The sequence below is a fragment of the Vulpes vulpes genome, chromosome 12 (genome assembly GCF_048418805.1).
Source record: "Vulpes vulpes isolate BD-2025 chromosome 12, VulVul3, whole genome shotgun sequence".
Taxonomy (NCBI): Eukaryota; Metazoa; Chordata; class Mammalia; order Carnivora; family Canidae; genus Vulpes; species Vulpes vulpes.
The window spans coordinates 174,919,244-174,928,100 of NC_132791.1; the positions used below are offsets into that span (position 1 = coordinate 174,919,244).

Genomic DNA, 8,857 nt, shown 5'->3' on the forward strand with positions numbered 1-8,857 from the left:
GTGGCCCTGGAATGGATGTATGATGGTACCAGTGATTACTCAGTGCCCTCTTGGTTGGGAGTCCAGAGGTCACTCTTTATTGTCTCTATCACTTCCAACAGCCCTGATGACGAGGCACTTAATGCTTTTTTTTTTTTCTTTTACACATGATGATTTAACAGCCTAGAGTATTAAAAGACTGGCCACACCCACACAGAGTGAGACCTAATGGGTCCAAAATAAGTGGGGTTTTTTCCCCTACTTCCTTCGACCACCTTTTCTCAATAAGGAATAATATGCATGTGCTATGGGGTTTTGCTGAGAGAGCAGTGATTTTCAATTTTCCTGCAATGTCTGGAGCCTCAGTGGAGATCTTCACATCCCTCAGTGAAATATGCACATGTTACCAGGGATTGAAATTGGACTTGGCAAGACCAAGGCTGAAAGGGAACCAAACCTTTTACCATTCTGGTAGATTGGTAAATCTTTAGAATTCTGGTAGATTAAGTGACAATCCAAGTGCTTGCTTCGGCAGCACATATACTAAAATTGGAGTGATACAGAGAAGATTGGCATGGCCCCTGTGCAAGGATGACAGTCCAAGAGCTGAGGGGTAGAGAGAATCCCTCCAGGCATGGGTAGAGGACAAGCTTGAGAACATGCGATGGCCCTTAAAGAGGCCAAAAGGCCAAATCAGAGAAGCCAAGGGCATTCAGCAAGGCCAGGGAGCAGGGGCAGGACTGCAATAGGAAGAGAACATGCAGGGATCCCTGGGTGGCGCAGCGGTTTGGCGCCTGCCTTTGGCCCAGGGCGCGATCCTGGAGACCCGGGATCGGATCCCACATCGGGCTCCCGGTGCATGGAGCCTGCTTCTTCCTCTGCCTGTGTCTCTGCCTCTCTCTCTCTCTCTCTCTGTGACTATCATAAATAAATAAAAATTAAAAAAAAAAAAAAAAAAGGAAGAGAACATGCAGATCCAGAACAAGAATGGAAGAGCAGTGGTATCAGGATCCAAACAGGGGCCATGGAGATAGACCACATCTCTTGCCCCTCACCAGGTCTGTGGCTGTGATGGGTCTATTCATAAGTAGCATGGGAACCTTCATACTGATGCTCTAGGTGGTGGTGAAGGTCACTACTAATCTACAGAAGTCATTCCCAAGCTGTCACGAAAATGCCGGATTCCTTCAAGCAGCCGTGCTGTCTGTTGGTCTTTATGCATGTATTATTGGTTTTATAGTCTGACCTAAGAGTTTGTCACAGAGTTCCTGCAAGTTCTTTATTGGTGTGATTTTGTCTCCTGTTGTTCTATGGCTTAGAACATATAGGGAAATCCTTGAGTTTTTCCTAAATTATTAAAGATCATCAGAGGTTAGGAGACAGGAGAGAGTATATTTGGGCAGGGAAGCTTTAATTTTATGGTGACATCTTTGGCCGCTGGCTGATATTTATGTTATGCCTGATTACAGAAGGGCTTTCCCCGTAAGTTCTCTTGCACCCACCTCCACAATCCATTCTTTGGAGGCTCCTATCCTAGTTCCCAAAGCTATTTTTCTTGCCCAGGCAGCAGATCTTATAGGTTTTAGAGAGTACTGGTGTAAGGAAAGGCAAGAGCATGCAGGCAATAGGCAATAGGCAGCACTGCGGGTTCATTAAGAAGGTAAGTTTTACATGGATTGGGCCCTAGCTTTACTTGGAGAAGTTACTTGATACCCTCTGGGTCTCAGTTTTTTCATCTGTAAAGTGGGAATGGAAATAGCATCAGCCTACCTTATAGTCTTTGTGATGGTTAAAAAGGAAAATGCTGGAACCATTTAGACCAGAGTTCTGCAAACTTTTTCTGTAAAGGGTCAGAGCATTAATATTTGTAGCTTTTTAGGTCCATAGGTCCCTGTGGCAATGCTCAACACTGTCAATGTAGAGCAAACACAGCCATAGGCAATATGTCAATGAATGGGTGTGCTCTGTTCTAATGAAGCTTTATAAAAACAGACCAGAGTTTGCAGATCTCTGCTTTAGAATAATACAAAGAAAGCCTTAGGGCACCTAGGTGGCTCAATCTGTTGGGTGTCCGGCTCTTGGTTTTGGCTCAGATTGTGATCTCAGGGTCCTGAGGTCAAGACCTTCAGCAGAATCTATGCACAGCAGGGAGTCCACTGGAGATTCTTTCTCTCTCCCCAGGACCCCACCCCTGCCACTCACACTCTCTCTCTAAAATAAATACATATTTTTTTTTAAAAAAGGAATATGAAGTAAACCTTCAAAATGGCAGTAGTAATTTTAACTCTACACTAATGTTATTAGAAGTATCTCATATTGACCTAACTTTTTCTTTTTTTTTTCAGCTGCCAGGTTCTCAAAGATTAGGGTTGATACCATTCATTTTTATCCTCTAGGGAGTAGTTTGTTTGTTTGTGTGTGTGTGTGTGTAAGTGCTGGTAGGGCAGGGGTGGATTCTTTCCTTTAGGCTTTAAATCTGACAACAGAATTCTATAATCCAAGTGTTTTGGGTATCACTTTTTAAATATGTCAGTCCCTTAATAATTTAATTTTTATTGATCAAATCTTATAATAAGTGAGGATAATTTGAGAAATAAATAATAGATAGCCTGGCTCATTTCTCATTAACATAGTCAAGAGTCAAGATTCAACTGAAGAGCAGGAGAAGAGAAATTTTATAGGGAACAATTATCTGCAAAATGTGAGTAGACCAAGATAATCTAATTGTTTACATTTAGCTATCCCTGAGGTCTGAGCACTTACAGCCAAGAGAATTTATCTGATGACTTTAGTCCAAAAAACGCAACTTTAACCTAACCCTCCCACCCTCTGCCACTAACAGAGCATAAGCGTTAATTTAACAGTGTTGCATGCCCTACAAACATCAGTGGCCTTATGTTCCAAACGAAAAGTTCATCAGTGAGCTATCTCCTGATGTGTTATTGGCTAGAGGTCAAAATTAATTAATTTTGTCAGATTGCCTTGAGTAGAGATCGAAAAGGATAGAATTCTTTGGCAGACAATTTCCGCTCTGTCATCTGCTTAGTGTTTGAGGTTTTTGTTGTTCTGTTTGTTTGTTCAATGTCTCTCCTGTGGGTCCTCCAGACTTCATATTGCCTAGAGTTCTCAGGACACAAGACTGAATAGTATTCTATTTCCCCAGTACCTCCATAGGATCATCCATAAGGTCTGTAAGTTTGCTGTCCAGAGAGGAAAAGCAATACTGGTATCTATGACAGGAATGTCAGAACAAGTGATTGAAAAAAGTCACTGGAGTACAGGTTCTGCAGTAGTGATCCTCACTTAAATAGCCTTGTATTCTTAGGCAAGCATCAGACATCACAAATCTCTTTGCTCATGCTGAACAACAGAGCTAACTGTTCCAGTCTTGCACATTGGATCATAAGAACAATTGAACAAGAAGTGTGACATGGGAATGCTCTGTAAATACACATTATTGTTCATTCTGTTCATTGCTTGGGTCCTTTTAGACCCAAACACTTCCAGTAGGAGTGGGTAGAAGGGAAAGCCATAGGGAAATAGTTGCCTGATCAGTGAAGGTTTTCAATATCTGTGGATCCCACAGAAGGACCCACTTGTGGTTTTATATTAAAAATATGTGGAATGAGAAGCAAAATGTCTTCTCTACGCAAAGGCTCAGACTCATTTTTAGGTACAATATTTTTTTTCTCAAGTGATTACCTCTATCTGGCCATAATGGAAACTCATATCTTCGGCTCAGGGCATTCGTGATTATTAAGTAGCCTTGACATTTTGCAAGATTGTGAAATATTTTTTTTTCCCATCTTGGTGAATTAGTCTTTGGGGATGGTCTTACGATAAATCTATATCAACATTGTTTAAGACAGGGGAGTGGCAAGAACCTCAAAGCCCACAGAGACCTCACAGCTTCAGCCCTCTGAGGCATGTGCTTCCCCCCATGGCTACACATATCCACTGTCAAAGTGGCAGGAAGAGTACCAGGAGCCACTGTCTATCTTGGACCATGATTTTTCTTTTCAAAAATTCAAAAGAACTTTCAGATTCTTTTCCCAGTCTCAGTCTGTTATTCTAGACTCTCTTCCAGGTTGATTTTCTCCTAGGGGCTCTGTGGTTCTCCTGGCAACTTGTGTGCAGTGGGGGTCCTGCACCAGGTTCTGACATGCCAGCATGTTGCTGGACCCCATTCATTACTGGCTAGTTTCAATTCACTGTCCTGGAACATGGCTCTGCCGCAGGAGAATTAGTTGGTGAAAATAGATGCCCAAGAAGATGTGTAGCCATATGTATATTCCATACATTCAGAAGACCTTTTCAACTTCTCTGAATGTTTTATACATGACCAATTTGTAATGTGGGTATGTGAAGATAATACACTGGGATGTAGAGGGATGATATGGGGTGCAGGGAATGGAGTAGGAGAGAGAACAAAAAAGAAGACAGTCTCAAAGTCACCCATAGACTATCACAGTGTTGCCTGGTCAGCGGAGCCAATGCTTGCCAAAGATGCAGCCAGGATCACCATTCTCTGATTCCCGCCCCGCCTCCCCCGCCCCCGCCCCCACCCAGCTGAATGCTGTCATTCAAACTCTTGATTTCAGAATTTGGATTTTTTACCTTTTTCTCTACTGGGGATTAGGTTGTTTTTTGTTTTTAAAATTTTCTCCTCCTACTCAAACATCCCAGGTCCTTATATTTTATAGTCCTTCAAAGTTTTTGTGTTAAAGGGTAGCATGATCTTAATCCTCTTCCTGAGAAGACAATTTCAAACACCTTGGTGAATAACTATCTAAATAGAGAGGTATGGATAAAATTATTTGACAAAAATGAAATAATATATACTTTTCTATAATTTATGGTAATTTTTTTTAATTTTTATTTATTTATGATAGTCACAGAGAGAGAGAGAGAGAGGCAGAGACACAGGCAGAGGGAGAAGCAGGCTCCATGCAGGGAAGCCCGACGTGGGATTCGATCCCGGATCTCCAGGATCGCACCCTGGGCCAAAGGCAGGCGCTAAACCGCTGCGCCACCCAGGGATCCCAATTTATGGTAATTTATTTAAACAGTTCACAAGTTGTTTGGGTGCCTAGGTTGTCCTAATTTTTTCCTAATGTATACAAACATAGAGCCAGACTAATTAGCTGGAGTAAATTAGACATTTTTTAAGAAGAAAGCAAAAGATGTTAGAATTCCATTTAGAATCGTTAACAATGTGTAAATGGTCAAAACTAAAGGTGCATAAATGGTTACAAAATTGTCCCATTGTGAAATGAATTACCAACATCAAAATACAATAAAAATAAAAACTGGAATACCTGAGAAATTTTTGACCTGATCATTGGTATGATTTCACTGTGGTGCTGACCTAATTCATTGTGGCAAAATGACTTGGCCACCTAGTTTTCAACAAAATTAATCCATTCATGCATTCAAGATATATTTACTGAGTCCTGGCAGAAAATAAAATCTAATAAAATGTTTCCATACTCACAGAGCTTATGTTCTAGTGGGAGAGAAAGGAAAAAAATACAAGTAAATAAATATACAAAAATATCAGTATTGAAAGCGGAATGCAGAAAATTGAAATATGGGTATATAATAGAGCATGGCACCAGGGTAGGACTCTTCTGAAAGGACAAGTACACCAAGAATTGATGATAAAACTGGCACCAGGCATGCAAAGACCAGAGCAAGACCATCCCAAGTAGAGGAGACAGCTGGTGCAAAACCTCTATTGTAGGGATGACCCTCTTATGCTTCAAAGAGAGAAGGAAGATTGTACTGAAGGAAGCTAAGTGGCCCAGGGTGAGAGGGGATCAGAGGCAGGCAGGGTCCAGAATGTGCCAATTTGTCAGCCAGGAGACAAGCTTGAACTTCATTATAGGTACAGTTGGAAGGTACAAGAAGGTTTTAAGACAAGAAGTGATATGATTTTGCTCAGGTTTTTGAAAGATCACTGTGGATGTTGGGTGAAGGATGCAAGGGTGAGAATAGGTGTAAAGAGAGGACCAGTTAGGAGGCTGTTGTGGGTCCAGGTGGGAGGTGATGGTGGCTAAAACCAGATGTAACAGGGGAAATGCAGAGAACTGGATGGATCTGGAGTATGACTTGGACACAGAATGAACAAGACTTGCTGGTGGAAAGCAAGTGAAGGACGTAGGGGAAAAACCTAGAATCAAAGATAATGCCAATGGAACTGGGTGCCAGAAGAGTTATTTTGTCTGATAATCATTTTTGGAAAAAAATAGCTTGTTTGCACATCTATTATAATATGAAGCATAGTGTGGATTTTTTTCCCGGTAAGAATAATAGTGCCTTCCATTTATTGAGTACTTACCCTGTGCTGCTCATTCTTTTCCTTACCGTATATGTAAGGGGGATACACACTCGCCTTACTCACTAGGTTGCAAAATGACCCATGTGTTTCATATGGCCTTTGCCCCTCTGGGGATTGCATTGCCAAGGAAACAGACTGTTGAGCATAAGCACCAAAGCCAAATCCTATTAAATGTGCAATAATTCAAACAAAACATACAAAGCCAACCAGCCCTTGGGTTTGGAATATTGGCTTCCAAATGTCCCCCTCTTAATGCCTAGCTAGATACCTAATAAGGTTCAACGTTTAGATGCCTGTCTAATTCTGCCCAGAGTTCTGGACTTGTACATTCCTGCCCCCAAATCCCTGCTCTGAATGTCAGAGTTTTTAATTAATCTCCCCAAATGGTATTTTAGCATAATGAGCTCTCTGCATGCTGCTAGCTTCAAACAGTAGACAAAAAGCGATTCTTTTCTTTTCCTCAGATTTTTTCCTGAGGTCAACCTGTCTGAACCTCAAGTTTCTCATGTACACATCCAGGCATCCCAACAGGACCTTTTATAAGAACATGAAAACACGATATTCAAATTTAAGTTCTGCTCTGTTAGTTACAGTCTACTTACCTGGCTGATGCTGCTCTGTCTCTAATTAAATAAAGACATTCATGGGGCAGCCCGGGTGGCTCAGCAGTTTAGCGCTGCCTTCAGCCCAGGGCCTGATCTTGGAGACCCAGGATCCAGTCCCACGTCGGGCTCCCTCCATGGAGCCTGCTTCTCCCTCTGCCTGTGTCCCTGCCTCTCTGTGTGTGTCTGTCATGAATAAATAAATAAATAAAATCTTTAAAAAAAAAAAAATAAAGGCACTCAGAAGTTTTTCTAAAAGGTATCTTGAGGAAAAACATGGAGAGGCGGCATGCGACCAGATTTGGGCTGACACTGGGGTAGAGGGGGGAGAAAGGAGAGACCTCAAGATATAGAACACAAAGCGCAGCCCGGTGGCTCAGCGGTTTAGCGCCGCCTTCAGCCCAGGGCGTGATCCTGGAGACCCGGGATCGAGTCCCACGTCGGGGTCCCTGCATGGAGCCTGCTTCTCCCTCTGCCTGTGTCTCTGCCTCTCTGTGTGTCTCTCATGAATAAATAAAATCTTTAAAAAAAAAATAAAAAAAATACAGAACACAGAACTAAGATTCGCTGAAGGTAGAAATTGAACCAGAGGTGATTCGTGGAAACGTAAGCCCTTAAGGGTTTGAATAAACCCTTGAATAAATCTCAGAACATTGGACGTTGAGCTTTGCATTGGAATTACACTGGGGATTTAAGTCAAGTTTATCTAGATTGGCAGGAGCATGGGGTCCCAAACATGTGTCATGCATTGGAGATAGGATGAAGAGATCTAATTCTTGCCCTCTAGTGCTCATAGGAAAGTATATGGAGAGCTAGGTGTGGAAAACAACCAAGTTACTGACTGAAGATAGGAGCCCCTCCCTGATTCATTCGTGGTAAGGCACTTTATACCCTTTATGCTGTGAATAGGGTTGACTAACAATGCTGAGCTATTTTTTTATTTTTATTTTTAGTTTTTTTAGGTTGATATTTGTCAAGTACTCTATTTGGAAGAGACTGGATTTTTTCTCAGCCCACCCAGCTGGCTATTTGATTAGGAATAGCTGTCTTTGCCCATTTAGTTTTCTTTCACTTAATTAATAGCTTTTGGGCATCTACTTTTTGCCAACGACTACACTAAATGGTAGGGTACAATGATGGACCAAAACTGAGACGTGATCATGCTATTGTAGAACTCAGAGTCTAAAGGAGGAAAGGGGCATCAATCAAGGAATCAGACAAAGAGATGTAATAATGTAGTTCTGATAGGAGTTATGAGGGAGAGGTACAGGGTACCAAGAGAACGGATCACCAGGGGAACTGACCTACTTACAGTGCCAGAAGAGGCTTCCCTGAGAAGCTGAGACTCTTGTACAAGAGTCCTGTGGCATTCATGAATTTAACCAATGATATAGGAGTGGGACAAGCAGGAAGGGGGCACTTGATACAATATACAGCTGGAGTAGGTAGGCAGGAGCAGAATACAAGGCTTATATGCTCCATTAGTCTTTCTCATAAAAACAATGGGAAGTCATCAAGGTGTCTCAAAGAAAGTATGATCATATTTAAATGCTGAAAAACAACTCTGGCCATAGGGGAAAATGGTACAGAGCAGTGTTCACCAGAGAGATGTTTTGCGGAAGTCCACAATGCCTTAAATTAAGTTGATGTCTGTAGAGATATGAAAAACTAGCTTTGACAGACATTCAGAAGGTAAATTCAGTGGAATTTGGTGGCAGTTTGGATATAGGAGTATCCTAGTTTGAGTTTACTAGAAACTCTAAGACAAAGACTCAAGTACTTTATTGGAATACATAGAACTCATTGGTAGAGGAGTAGGGAAATGAGACAAGAAAAAAGAAGGCAGCCACTAAAAAAGTGAGGTATTAAGCCAACTACCATAGAGGATGACTGGAACTTAGTTTATTCTCAGCATCAACGAAGAATTGCACCTCAG

The 8,857-nt window shown here is 41.7% G+C and overlaps 1 non-coding gene across 1 annotated transcript; it reads left to right on the top strand.

Annotated features, from left to right (window-relative positions):
* Positions 1 to 498: 498 nt before the first annotated feature.
* LOC112930218 (U6 spliceosomal RNA) lies at positions 499 to 607 on the top strand. The gene has a single exon (XR_003237072.1). It is a non-coding gene; the product is annotated as a U6 spliceosomal RNA (small nuclear RNA).
* The last annotated feature ends 8,250 nt before the right edge of the window (positions 608 to 8,857 follow it).